Below are 13,189 nucleotides of genomic sequence, written 5' to 3' on the forward strand. Positions count from 1 at the left end.
CGAGCGAGTCAGTGGAGGGGCGCCGGGACTCCCCGCCACCCGCCTGCCAGCCCGGCCCCGCCGTCGCCGAGCCTCCTCCCTGCGCTAGGGCTCCCGCAGAGAAAGCGGCCTCGGCGTCCCGCCCGGCGGAGGCCAGGGAGGCGGCGGGGCGGGGCGGGGGGTCGCCGGGGAGGGCACTCGTGGGCCGCCAGGCCTCGCGTCCCCTTCTGTCCGCCGGAGGAGGATACCCCTTATCCCACCTGCTTTCTAAAACGTCCTCAGTCATGGAAAAGAATAAAACACTACGAAGTCCAGGCCGTATTCCGTCCCCTTCATGGTCCAGCTGGAAGGCCATCGCTGCACATGTGCGGGGGGGGGGGGGGGGGCCCTACTTCTTCCAGGCCACACACAGGCGCTGCTGCCCTGAGACCCTCACCTGCTGGGGCTAGAATGTGCTCACTTGTCAGGACGAGTCAGAAGAGACCCTCCCTGCAGGTTGTGGTGCGGAAGAAATACCTGGGCTGGTGGGGCTGGCGGCCTCTTGGCGCCGGCAAGGCCGGACTGTGACTTGCCAGCTACTCTCTCCTCTGCTGGACGGTTGCATGGCCACAGGAGTGATTTTTCTAGGGAACAACTCTTGGCATGCTTGGAGGAGGACCCTGGGAATGGAGGCGGATGGAGTTTGAAGAAAACACTTTTGGATCCGTCAATGCTTTTGGTTCCTGTCTCCAGGAGCCTCTTTCCCCTGGGGCCCTCTTCCATCATTTCAAGGTCTCCAGGAGCCCCCTGATGGCTGTCTCTTTCCCAGGAGAGGGCAGAAACTGCCGAAGCCTCCAGACAAGAACCCTGGCTGTGGAGAACAGCAGCACCACCCTGGAAGATCACTGCCAGCCCCAGTGCACACGCACCTGTCAGGTCTGAGATGTTGGAGGGATCTACCAGGTACCGAGCACCGCTGTGCGGGACTTGGTGCTGGGTGTTTGATGCTTACTTGTTCTCAGGCAACCCAGTGAGGTGAGGATTGTTTGCCTCGTTTTTAAATTAAGGAGGCTGAGCTCAGGCACCCAGGTCTATCTGAGTCCAGATCTCCTATCCGGTTGCCTTGCAGGGGACGGCCCAGCAGACTGGGGACTAGGACTTTCTTCTACCGCCACGTCCGCCCTTCGTGGATAACCAGCTATGACAGTGCCCTGAGGGCGGGGCTCATCTTCCCGGAGCCCCCACAGGACCTGACACGTGCTGGCGCCCTAATGTCTTTTGCATGCATGACTCGCAGGGACCGAGACTTGTAGGCCGTGGACCTAGCTTTTGCCCAGTACTCTGGCCCCAGAGTCCGGGGGAACCCACCGAGAGCCTGACATCTGCCGTTGGCTTCTGAAGGCTTTCAAATGTGCCACTTCCAACTCATTACCGCTAATGTTTGGGGACACCCTGCATACGACAGATGCTATTAGAAAACCAAATTCTGCTCTATGAGGAAGCAAAACTAACAGAGCACAAAGCAGGTTAGGAAGGGAAGATTGATGAGCCAAGGCCCCTGGAAAATAAATGAGAGAAGTTTTCTTTGCCAGATGACTTTTATTTATTACACTTGCTTTTTGTTAAAGACACAGACATCCCGCTGGTCTCTGCGGCCCAGGGCTGGGGAGATGAGCTGCTGGGGTTGGGAGGGCGCTGGGGTGAGGGGCGGGTGTGCGAGACTTGACTTAGGTCAGTGAGCCTCTGGGAAAAGGACCGATCTTGGGCCCCAGCTCTGGGAAGAAGGCTCTGGGCCTTGGCAACGGAGCAGGACTGGGCATCCTGCTGGTGGCACCCTTCCCAGGAGGCTTGTCTCTAAACCAAGGACCCGGGCAAGGCAAGGCCTGGAGAGTCTGGGCCGGCAGGGTGGTTCTGGTCAGGGGCGGTGCTGCAGGGGCTTTTTTGGCACCTTGTTTCTGGGCCATGAGTGGGCCAGGGTGGTATTTGGTTGTAGCAGCAGAGGAAAGTGCATCAAAATAAGTCGTTCCCAGGCTAGCAGGGAAATCACACCTATTCAACAAATATCTATTGAGGGTCTTCGATGCTTGGTTCTGGGCATTGGGGATCCATCAGAGAAGAAAAGCCGAGTCCCTGCTCTTCTAGACAAGTCACTGGATACAATGACCACCCCACCCCCCCTTCCTCAGAGGTAAATGATCTGCGAGAGGGATGTAGGCAGAGGACAATGGTAACCGTGACTATCAAGAGGGGCCAGGAGAGGCTTCACAGAGTGGAAGTCCGGCCAGGCCCAAGTTCAGGAGGTCTCCAGTCAGAGCACCAGGGGAAGATCATTCCAGGGGCAGAAACAGCAGAGACAAAAGAAAGGCCTGGTGGCATGAAAATCAACGGCCTGTCTACGGCATTATGAGGACACAGTCCAGTGGGTTTGATCAGGGGGACACGAGGGAGTGTGAAGGGAGAGGAGGCAGGAAAGACAGGCTGGGGCTCCGAGCTTGGACTTTATCCTCAAGAGACACCAGTCATTGGAGGAGCAGCACATTCGGCCATGGAGGCACCTTCAGGCTACTGAGGGAGGGTGCCTCCCCCCCTCCATCCATCCCCCCCACTGGCAGGGGAGGCAGGGCTTGGCCTTGCCTGCAGGCAGGAGCGGAGTCACTGCCTCACACCCTGCCCTGCTCCCCCCTCCCGCACATACACACACACACACACACACACACACACACACACACACTTCTCTTCTGCTTGCGTTTCACTGGGGCAGACTCTCCGGGGAGGAGCCTCTCTCCCTCCAGGAGATCAAACTGGGGTTGTCACTTGAGGAAACAGAGGCTTCTGGTGCCAGCGTAGCAGTAGCTTTGCCTGCCTGGACCCCGTGGGCCTCTCAACAAACTAAGGGCCTACTATGTGTCAGGAACTGTTCTAGCCTCCTGGAGCACGGAAGTGAAGACAGATGAGGTACTTCCTCTCTTGGAGCTAAATATTCTAGCAGGAGGAGAGAGGCGATAAACACACAGAGAAGATAATTTTGGACAATGGTAACCAGGAAGGGGTAAGACAGGGTGGCACGTGCAGAGGTCAGGCAGCTTCCCCAGGAGGTGGCATTTACACAGCAGCCCGAGTGGAAAGAGGCCGGCTCCCGGAGCATGAAGGAAGGCCATCCCAGGCGGGGGTGCAAGCGCGGAGGCCCCTGTGTGGGAAACAAACTCGGCGTGTTCAGGAAACCTGGGGAAGGCAGAACAGGCCCAGTGGAGTAAGGGCAGGAAGGGCTGGTGACAGAGGCGGGGCCGAGTGTCCGAGAACCTTGCAGGCCGAAGTAACAAGCTGCATTTAGATATGATGGGAAACCATCGCAGGGTTTTAAGCAAGGGAGGGGTGTGGGTGACATGTGAGTTCCTTTTCTTTTTCTTTGTCTTATTAAGCTTTTTATTTTAATTCCTGTACAGTTACCTGATTTGTCTTTAGAAAGACTTTCTAGGGGCGTCTGGGTGGCCCCGTCGATTAAGCACCCGACTTTAGGTCATGATCTTGCAGTTCATGAGTTCGAGCCCCACGTCGGGCTCTGTGCTGACAGTTCAGAGCCTGGAACCTGCTTCCTATTCGGTGTCTCCCTCTCTCTCTCTGCCCCTCCTCCACTCACTCTCTCTCTGTCTCTCTCAAAAATAAATAAACGTTTAAAAAATTAAAAAAAAAAAGAAGACCTTTCTAACAGCCAGAAAGGAGAAACAACCCAAGTTTCCACTGATGAATGGATGCCCAAGACGTGGCAGACCCACACAATGGATATTTTGGGGCAATAAAGCAGAACGGAGTACTGATATGTGCTACAACACGGATAAACCTCGAGAACATTATGCTAACAGAAAGAAGCCAGACACAAAGACTGCACACACATGGTAGGATTCCATTTATGTGCAATGTCCGGAAAGGCCAATCCACAGACACAGAAGGGAGGTTGGCATCTGCCTGGGAATGGAGTGAGGGTAGTGAGTGTCTGCTAATGGGCACAAGGCTTCTTTTTGGAGTAGAAATGTTCTTTGCGGGGTTTCTTGGGGTTTTTTTTAACGCTTATGTATTTGAGAGAGAGAGTGCAAGCAAATGGGAGAGGGGCAGCGAGAGGGAGAGAGAGAATCCCAAGCAGGCTCTGCACAGAGCCCGATGTGGGGCTCGATCCCATGAACCATGAGATCATGACCTGAGCTGAAATCAAGAGTTGGACATTTAGCTGACTGAGCCCCCTGAGCACCCTGGAGCATAAATGTTCTTTTTTATTTTATTTTATTTTTTTAATGTTTATTTCTGAGAGAGAGAGAAAGACAGAGCACGAGCCGGGGAGGGGCGGAGAGAGAGGGAGACACAGAATCCGAAGCAGGCTCCAGACCCTGAGCTGTCAGCACAGAGCCCGATGCAGGAGTCGAACTCACGAACTCCGAGATCATGACCTGAGCCAAAGTCAGATACTCAGTCGACTGAGCCCCCAGGCGCCCTGGAGTATAAAGCTTCTGCCATTAGATTACAGTGATGGTTGTGCAACCCTATTTACAAAAACACAAATTGTACACTTTAAGTGTGCGAATTTTATGGCATATAAATCCTATCCCAATAAAGCTGGAGTTTTTTGGGTTTTTGCTTTTTTAAGACCTTTCTGGATTCTGGGTAGAGAATAGACTGAGGGAGTGAAGAGGCAGGTTCGGTCTCCCAGCCCAAAGACGTTGGGGTCCTGGGCCGGGTGGGCCACACAGCCCGTGTCAGGTGGATGGTGGTGTCATTCCCGAGGTGAGAAAGCCTGAGAGGCCCCGGCTGCCGTGTGGACGTGACCCTGAGCCGCCACGTGGAGTGCCATGGGGAGGTGTCAGAGAGGCAGTGCGTGCAGTTTATAGGACCAAAGCCTCGCAAGTCGCCAGCCTACAGATGACACTAAAATCACAGAACTCGATGAGATCATTGAGAGAGAAAAGAGAGGCCTTTGGTTTGCACGGCCTGAACGGCTGGGTGTGTGGCCACAGATGCGGCCGTGCCTTGGAGTGCTGCGTGGCTTTGGCCGGATCCACAGGCACAGGATGGGAATTAGCCAGAAAATAGATTAATTGGTGGCGGGGGGAGGCTCACAACAACCTTTGGCTAGGCTTGGGCCAGGCTCTCGTCCGGTCCAAGCAGGGAGATTGATTTCCTGGGGTCAAGAAAGGCCCCCAGGGCTCTGTTCACACGGACAGCTTTATTCTCAGCACCATGGGCCTGGGGACCGAGTCGTCTAGCCTGGCTGCCACTAGAGTGGCTTGTCAGCCCAGTGGTTCTGACGTACCGTCAGGGTTGAGTATCCCTGGGCTGGGGCCGGTGCTAGTCGAGTTTTCCTGGGCGGGAGTTTTGGAGAGCTGAGCAGTGAATGCCAAATCCAGAAGAATTGTTCTGTTTTATAAAAACACCCTTCCTCAGGTGCACAGGGTGGCTCGGTTGGTTAAGCGTCCGACTTTGGCTCAGGTCATGATCTCCCGGTTTGTGGGTTCGAGCCCTGCATCTGGCTCTGTGCTGACAGCGCAGAGCCTGCTTCAGATTCTCCGTCTCCCTCACTCTCTGTCCCTCCCCCACACTTTCTCTCTCTCTCTCTCTCTCTCTCTCAAAAACAAATAAACATTAAAAAAAAAAAAAAAAAAAGACAGAGGGAATTCAAAGGCTATGTGTGCCTGAAATCGGCCAGTGGTGGAAGAGACCAGCCGAGTTTGCTCTAAGGATGGCAAGTATTGATAGCAGGGGGGAGGGTGGGGGTGGAAGGGTGGGAGTGGGGCTCTCTGAGGGCTGGAATGTTCTCTATCTTGATGGCAGGAAGGCTACATGACCGTGTACACAGGTGAACGTTCCCGGAGCTTTACGCTTAAGATTAATGACGTTTATACATGTGACTGTCTACACTATGGCTCAAAGAGTTCTTTAAAAAAAGAAAAGGAAAGGGGACAGAGAGGCAGAGGCAGGACCTCAGAGTGCAGGTCAGATGGTTTCCTCAAGGAGCAGGAACCTCGGGCCCCACCGGGAGGGCCCCTAAAGCCACAGTGGGTGCCAGCAGTCAGGGTGGCCTCCTTGGGGATCGGGTGAGCCTTGGGCAGGCAAAGCGTAGAGGTCCCATGGTGACTGTAGGTGGGGAACCTCATGCCGGGGGAATGTGTGGAGTCAGCGCCCTATGGCGAGGGCTGGGAAGGTGACAATGGCAAAGGGTGGGGCGTGCAACCAGGAGACACGGGTAGATCCAGGCCTGTGCAGGACGCTGCGTGGGAGGCCGTCTCCTGGTGTGAATTACCCATGGGGTAGGGGTGAAGGTGGACAGGAAATGATGTTCGGGACCCAGAACTCCCAGGCATCCTACCTGTCACAGATCCAGCAGATTCCGAAGAGAAAAGAGAAGGCCCCCGGAGCCGGAAAACGGCCTTGGATCCACACATGCTAGCAAAGGACAAGGGCCATCTTAGGAAGCGGCTTAAATATCCAGAAGCACAGCTGGACAGGAGTGGGGGACGGAGGGGAGTGGAGGCTGCAGGAACAAAGGTCAGAGGAGGAGCCCCAGTGCCTTGAAGCCTCCTGTGCGCTCCAGAGGGGCGGGGGCCCCGGGGCCCGGGGCCCAGCAGAGGCTGCCCCTTGGCGGGAGGCCCCTGCTTCTCTCCGTGCTCCTGGGGGCACCGGCTTCAGAAGCTTCTGCTCAGGATCCCGAGAATAGTTTCCACTGAGACAGACGTAAGGGCAAGATGAATCCCGAGGCCTCCCGAGGCCTCTCCCCTCAGAAGTCAGAGGAAACTTTCAAAATACAAAGTAGGTCATCTCATGGCCCTGCTTTAACCTCTTCCCGGCTTCTTGCTGCTCGGATTCAAATCAGCCAGCTGCCCCGGCCCTGGAGGCCCTACAGGATGGAGCCCTGTCCCTCCGACTTCCTCTGACTCACGGACGGTGCCCCTCGTTCACCTGCGGCCTTCCCCCTCCTCAGATGTGTCACTACCTCCTACCTCTGAGCTCTTGCGTTCTCTGGTCTGTCACACAGGTCCCTTCCCCGGGGGCATCCCTGACCTCCCCATCTCCAGTGTGCCTCTGTCACTCTCATATGTGCCCTGCCCGTGGCCTCCCAAGTTGCAGCCGCCTCACTGACGTGTTTACACATCCGTCCCGGCCCTACCCCGCCACTGGCCTGGGAGCCCCACGGGGGCAGAAACCTTGTCTGTCGTGTTACAGCTGCAGTTACAGCACCTTACCCATTGCCCGGCAGAGAAGGTTAATGGTCACTTGTGGAATTACGAAGCCTGGAGGGTTCTGGAACGGTGGCCTGGGCGGCAGCCATGAACCCCATAACCGATGAAGGTCTGGGGGTGGGGCCTGAGAACCTGCATTCCTAACAAGCTCCCAGGTGCTGCTCGTGCCTCAGACCTGGCTTCCATACTCTGGGAACCACTGATCTCCTGATTGGCCAGTGCTGGATCATTCTGTGGGCCGGAGCAGAGCCTCCCACCCTAGGTGGCAGGAGAACTCCTGAGGGACTGGTGACTGGGGTGAGGGACTCCTGCGGGTCAGGGCAGGAGGGTCCAGGGGTCTCCCCACAGGGAGACTACAGGCTGGCCAATAAATCCAAAGCCTTGGGAGAGGGAAGTTGAGGTATGTGCACGTGCCTATGCATGTGTGTGAGAAGCCTTTTGTCTGCTCAGTCCCTAGACTGGGGATGTCCCCACTTGGAGAATGGCCTGACTCCCCTCTGTCTCCATGGGACGAGGGGTGAACTGGGTGAACCCCGGCAGTCTCATCACTTTACCTAGGGGAAGGGGTCACCGCACTGCCCAGAGGGCCACTGGGCCTATGAGCTCATACTCCACCTTTCTGGGACTTTCCTGTCCCATGGTGGGAAGAGCCCCCGTTCTCCCTTCCCACACACTTTCTGGAATCTACAGTCAGCCCACAGCCCAGACAGCTCCCAGAGGCCTTGTAATGAAACTCATCATCACCCCCCACCCCATTCTCAGTCAGCTGGAACTTGTGGGAGGCAGGTGGGTGATTAATCCCTAAACTATCAACACAAACATTTGTTGCTGCCTACAGCGTGTTGGGGTTTCAAAGATGAGAAGTTCCCTGGGATCTATCGGGGAGAGGCTCATGCAAACCTGGTCTGCCCCAAGTATGGTGGGGGCCCAGGACAAGAAGGTTTTAAGCCTGTTTCAAGGGAAGGGCAGGAAGGGGTCCAGGAAGGCTTCCTGGAGGAGGTGGCCTCAAGGGCAGCCTTGAGGAAGGAAGAGTTTAGTAGGCATACCTGGGGGGGTGGAGGACAATCCGGGCGAGAGGCACAGGGATGGAAACGTATGGAGGCTGTGAGACCATGCGCAGTTCCAGATCGGTTTCCAAAGGAAAGAATCTCTGGGCTACTTGCATGCTTTTCCGGGTTGGGTTTTACCATTCCCTGAAGCACCAAAGGCTTCCGGGAGACAGATCTCAGTCACCATTCTTTTCACTTATACCAGGGAAGGCACATCATTGGTTGTTCAAATTGGGACACTTTTGAGAGCAAAGGGGGCATTGGGAATGAATGTGCTGGAACAACAGGTTTGGAAGCTAAACTGTCATGAGCAAATTGCAAGAGCAGGGCGAGGGCCACCCTAGATTTGGGGTCATTTGAGAGAGGAAGGGAGACGCGGGGCATGGGCGTGGCAGGGAGAGCACTGTGGGTGTCTGTAGGGGTGCCCAGAGGCCAGGGACAGCTGTGGGACCCAAGCAGGCCTCCCCGCACCTCAGGCTCCCGCTCTGTGGGTCTCTGCCTGCCGTGCCCCCCTCCCCATGTGGCAGGAAGGATTGGTCAGGGGTGTCCTGAAGAGGAAAGGCGAACAGGATCCCACCCTCGCCTCCGAAGCCGAGGGCCTCTGCCAGATTCTGGGCAAGCTCCCAGCATCTTCCCTCAGCCCTCTGCCCCTGCCTGAGCACCCCCACCATCAGGCCGGCTCCTGGAAGCCCTTGGATCTTTCTCCCAGTTTCCTCATTTCGTACTTCAGGGCTAACGGCAAAATGCTTGCTCAATGCGAAAGTGGAAAATGTTCAGATTTATTGCTTTGAGATTTTGGTTTGTCTCCTGGGCCTGGTTGATGCAGTTCCCTCCAAGTTTCAGAGCATTTTGTTTAAAAAGGAGAATTTTCGACAGCAGCGTTTTCTAGTTTACAGAGAGCCTTCACATAATAGCAGCAACGATCATCACTCTATGTATTGAGTTACTACACTGGGGAGCTCGATTAACGCTCGAAATCACCCTCCCTTTCCATAGAGGCAGGCGGAGGCTCAGAGAGTTAAGGGGCTTACCCAAGGTCATACAGCCCAGGGAAAGGGCAGGGTACAGCTGAACCCAGGTCCTCTGTTTCCGTCTCTGCTCGCCCTCTCCCGTTCTGCCTTATCTTCAACTTGATCTAATGTACACGGATCTGCAAATATACCAGTGGGTGAGAACAAAATAACAAAACGAGAAACAGAGGCTCTTGTAGAAAACAGAGGCCGGAATGAATATAAAAATAACCAAGTATGTCCAAGGGAACCCTCAACTCCCCAAACAATATCTTTTGTGCTAAGACTATTTTTGTAATGATGCAGGTGGTGGAGGGTCCAGGGGGGCAGGGAGTCAGTGAACAGAGGACTGGCTTTCTAAGTTCTAGGACTGCACTGTTCAAAATGGCGCTCAGTACTACAAATGGCTACTTAACTTTAGTTAAAATGAAATAAAAATTGGAGGCACCTGGGTGGCTCAGTCGGTGAAGTGACCTCAGCTCAGGTCTTGATCTCACGGTTAGTGAGTTCGAGCCCCGCGTCGGGCTGTCTGCTGTCGGCACAGAGCCTGTTTTGGATCTTCTGTCTCCCTCTCTCTCTGCCCCTCCCCTGCTCACACTCTGTCTCTCTCTCTCTCTCAAAAAGAAGTAAACATTAAAAAATAAAATAAAATGAAATACAATTGAAAATCTCAGCTCCTCGGTTGCACTTGGCCCATTTTAAGTGCTCAATACCCACCTGTGGCCACCCTGTTGGACAGCACAGATCTGGAAGATTTCCAACATCGTAGCAAGTTCTACTGGACGGCATTGTCCTAAGCCACAAGCAAGCCGGCTCTGGTGTTGTCCAGACCGTCCTGGAGGGGGCGGGGAGCCACTGATGCAGGTGATAGCTTCCTCTGTAGCCAAGGTACCTCTCGAAGCCATCCCAACACCTGAGCCCCTCTACTCTGGAGAGGTGACAACTCCATGGATGCAGATAAAGGGCAGAAACCAAAAGAGCGGCCATTAGGGGAGAACTTGCTACTCGGTGTGGTCTCAGGACTGCATCTCCTGGGGCCTTGTTAGAAACGCAGTATCTTGGGCTCCGCGCCTGAGCCGTTGAATATGAATCTGCATTTTAACAAGATCCCCAGGTGATTCAGGTGCACATTCAAGTTTAAAAAGCTCTGTCTTAAGAGACAGGAGGAGCAGGATCAAAATATTGTTCCAAGTATAGGGAACCAACCAGATATTTTTAGATACAAAAAACCAGCATCAGCAACCCCACCCCCACCCCCCCCCACCCCCGCCGCATTACCATGTGATTAAGCTTTAGTCACAGAGGGCTGAGCGTCTCTGTGCTACATAATCAACGAGCATATTTCCAAGGACAGAGCCCCAGTGGGGTAGCAGGGAGGAGCTGGCTCTTCCCCATCTCCCCTTCGGTCCCCTCCCCAAAGCAGAGGGGACAGAGCTGAGATTCACATTGTGGGTCTCAAGGATACCGCCTTTAAATCGGATTTTCTCTTTTTGCTTTGCCGCCTTTAAATTGGATTTTCTGTTTTTGCTTTTCTTTCCAGTGCATTTGGTTTTTGAACTTTGCAAATCGCCAAAGACACAACGGGATGCACAAAGCGTCTAAACAGATGCAGTCATCTAAAAGGAAGCATCTGGAGGAGGAAATGTCCCGCTTCTCAGCAGTGCGGTGCTCTGCAGACCTCAGTGCCTGGAGCCAGGTGCTAATGAAGCTTTCCGGGCAGGAACCAGCATCAAGCCCATCTGTGAAGAAAACAGGTGCAAAAGGTGGTTCCATCAGACGAGGCTGCAAAAGAGGCCGGCAGCACGCTGACCCTTGCCAGGAAAGGAGGGTCTGCCCCCCGGAATGGTTCCAGAACTGGGCTTCTGTGGCTCCTCCTTCGATGAAGATGACTCATCCCTTAATGTCTCTCTCCTCGCAGCCTACCTTGGGTCTTACTTATTTCTATCCCCGGAATGGCGTTAAGTTGCCAAACGGGTGATATTTCTCCACCTGCAAGGGCCCTCCTGGAGGATGAATTTTAAAATGCTCATTTTTACAGCTTGCTCCCAGCCATAATGCAGAAGACAAGAATGCAGGTGACAGGGAGACAGGGACAGCAACATGGGCCCAACAGGGGGTGGGGAGGGAATGGGGCCTTGGGGAACCGCCAAGTGACTTTGCCAGGGAGAGACATTCCAGGAGTTGGCTCTAAGGGGCCGGAGGAGAGGAAAGAAGAAGAATAGCCAAGTAGGCTTTCCTAATTCTCTTTCTAATACTGAAAAAAAATCAAAGCAAAACCTGTGAACAGTCCTGCGGTTTCTGCCCCACGAGCAGGTGGCTTCGTTATTTTGGTAGCAAACCTCATTTTTTTCTCCAGGGACCAGCCCATCCCCTATCGCATGGGGTCCTTGCCTGTCACTCAAGATGCACCTGGCTGGGGAGCACATGACCCAGGTTAGGCCAATTGGAAGCCTACTTCCTTGAGGGGAGCCGGTAGGATCCGGACCCATTTGGAGTCACCCGGCCTGACGGAGGTGCTGGGGAGACTACCCCCTTGGTTCTTGCAGCCTAGATCCCGTCCCTGGCCACTTCCTCTTCCTAGTCCTTCTTGTGGTCTGACTGTTGCCTCTCTTGAAAGCCCATGAGTCACCCCAGGGCATTTCAATACGTGTTTTTTTCTTTTTCTTTTTTTTTTGTTTGTTCGTTTTGTTTTGTTTGCTTAAGTTAGACAGAGTTGGTTTCTATTATTTGTAACTGAGGGCCCGAACTGTCACAAACCCAAATGCCCAGCCACAGAGGCTTGGATCCAGAAAGCACGATAGAGTACACAATGGAACATTCTACAACTAGGTGCGGTAGTAAGTGTGTATTTGTTGACATGGAAAGAACTTCACAGTATATAGTTAAGAGCAAAAGCAGATTATAGTAAAACAGTAGACATAGTGTGATACTATGTTTGCAAAATATATTCTGTACGTTCACAGAAAAAAGATCTAGAAGAAAATATAATGGTCTTCATTCTGAAGGGTAGGATGGTTTGTATGTGGTTTTTCTTTCTGCTCAGCATAAAGATACTCCTAACCTTTCCACAATGCTTGTGGAGTGGGTTTTTCTGTTTTGCCTTCTTTATTTTTTCAAGTTTATGAAATGTTTATTTTTGAGAGAAAGAGAGCGAGCATGCGAGCAGAGGGGAGGCAGAGAGAGAGAGAGAGAGGGAGAGAGAGAACCTCAAACAGGCTCTGCGCTGTCAGCAGAGAGCTCGATGCAGGGCTCAATCCCACGAACCGTGAGATCATGACCTCAGCCGAAATCAAGAGTCAGACACTTAACCGAATGGGCCACCCAGGCGCCCCTGTTTTGGTTTTTAAAAAAAGTGGACACAGGCGGGTCGCCAGAGTCACACTTTCTTGATGCCTGTCTAAAGTGAAGTGATTTCCTGGGTTCAGGGAGGGACTTAGTCACAAAACTCCAGGGTCCCTGCCATGGGGACTGCTCACCCAGAGCTCTGACTACTGCTTACGAAGATACAGGAGGCATCTGCGTCCCCAGGACAAAGAAAAGCCCTGCCCACTTTGCCAGGGCACCTGTGGATCCCACTCATTGTCACAGCGACCTTGGGAGATAGAGGTTCCTCCCTGTTTGACGGAAGAGGGACCGGAGAGGTGAGGTGACCTGCCCAGGCTCTCATAGTGGGGACTTAAAGGCGGGTGACTTGGCCCAGGGCTCCAACACCCCAGGAGCTACTCAAGTTTATTAATCTCCGCACCCAACATGGGGCTTGAACTCACGACCCTGAGATCAAGACCACGTGCTCTTCTGACGGAGCCAGCCAGGCGTCCTGGGGCTACTCAAGTAGCCAGAATGAAGTGACTGAGCGTGCGGCAGGGCTTAGAATTATCCTGTGAGGCCAGCTGTGTGGACAAGCTGCCAAGCGGAGGGAGAGCTCTCCCTTCACCCCTGCCTGGACACC

At 53.9% G+C, this 13,189-nt stretch overlaps 1 long non-coding RNA gene across 1 annotated transcript; it reads left to right on the plus strand.

Annotated features, from left to right (window-relative positions):
• Positions 1-12: 12 nt before the first annotated feature.
• LOC131505249 (uncharacterized) lies at positions 13-1,549 on the plus strand. Its single transcript, XR_009258325.1, has 2 exons — positions 13-993; positions 1,088-1,549. It is a non-coding gene; the product is annotated as an uncharacterized LOC131505249 (long non-coding RNA).
• The last annotated feature ends 11,640 nt before the right edge of the window (positions 1,550-13,189 follow it).

This window comes from Neofelis nebulosa, chromosome 2, assembly GCF_028018385.1.
Source record: "Neofelis nebulosa isolate mNeoNeb1 chromosome 2, mNeoNeb1.pri, whole genome shotgun sequence".
NCBI classification, from domain to species: domain Eukaryota; kingdom Metazoa; phylum Chordata; class Mammalia; order Carnivora; family Felidae; genus Neofelis; species Neofelis nebulosa.